Here is a 1,259-nt window from a genome sequence, read left to right as displayed (position 1 = left end):
TTACTTTCTTGGGATCCATTTTGTAAAATTATTATTATTAATTTTGATTTGTTTAAACTAACCCTATTTTACAGCTGGTACTACTTGTTTTTCTGGTTTAGTAAACAGTAAATACGTTAGACCTAATCAGACTGTCCCTACCTCGGCACGAATTAGATTTATGTCCTACTTGTTGACAAAAATAACAAGAAGGTGGTTTTTCCCGTACTTTATTTTTTCTTGAATATTGAAAACACATTTCGATGTTGTGGTTTGCAAGGCCGCAATTTGCACACCCTATGGCAGACTGAATAAACCTATTGTTTTGTCTAAAACTATCTTGACCTGAGTTGTTTCGGTTAGTCTTTCTGAAAGGCTTTACGTGTATCTGTCGGTAGCCGTAGGCTTGTTTTTGTCTAGTGAAAGTTTTTGAGGAGGAGGGCTTTGAAAAATTGATTTGTTTTGATTGGTTCGACGCATAATTGTGCCTTCCCTTTGGTGGGAGAACCGTCCCGTTTTCTTGCCAGAGGTTAGACTGTATCAAGCTGTCTAGATTTTCGATGAGGTCTATTAATCTGTCTATTTTATTGTTCAAATTTGTAAATTGTTTTGTTTCGTGCATAGTATACTCGGTTGTCTCAGAGACAGAATTTGGGGCGTGATAGATACTGTAGGATTGAAGAGTATTATTAGTCGATTGTAGAATAGGAAAACATTCTATGGTCTGGTCGACAACATCGGAAAACGAATCTGACGCTAAAGAGGAATAACTGGGATTCTTAGAAATTACACTTTCTCTTGTGGTTTTGCCAATCTGCCTGTTTGCAATATCTAAATTTTTTATTGTGTTGTCTGTTAGAATATCGTGGGATGTGATAGACAGGTTTCCGTTGTTAATGACATCTCCATTCGGCTTATCATTGCTCTGAATTGTTACTTGGTCAATTTTCGATTTTACGTTTAAGCTACTTAATTCGGAAGCAATGCTACTTTGGGGGAAAAGATTGACCGCGCTTTGTCCTTCCGTTAAGGGTTCGAATTTATGAAAAGAAACGTTGCTACTTGTTGGTAACTTAATTTGTTTGGTTGATTTTCTAAACGTAAAAAAAATAGCCATTCTTTTTATAAACGACGTTTTGGTTGTTCTAGCTAGGGTTGACTGCGTGTCAGATAAAAGAGTCTTAGGTCTATCCACTTGGGTCAAGGATACAGTGTTCATAGTAAAATGAGTTGGCCTTTTTTGAAAGCTCGTTTTCCTTTCGGACAACAAGGAGTCATGT

This window comes from Daphnia magna, unplaced genomic scaffold (genome assembly GCF_020631705.1).
Source record: "Daphnia magna isolate NIES unplaced genomic scaffold, ASM2063170v1.1 Dm_contigs074, whole genome shotgun sequence".
Taxonomy (NCBI): Eukaryota; Metazoa; Arthropoda; class Branchiopoda; order Diplostraca; family Daphniidae; genus Daphnia; species Daphnia magna.
The sequence above is the reverse complement of the archived record's forward strand: the minus strand, read 5'-3'. Positions refer to the sequence as shown.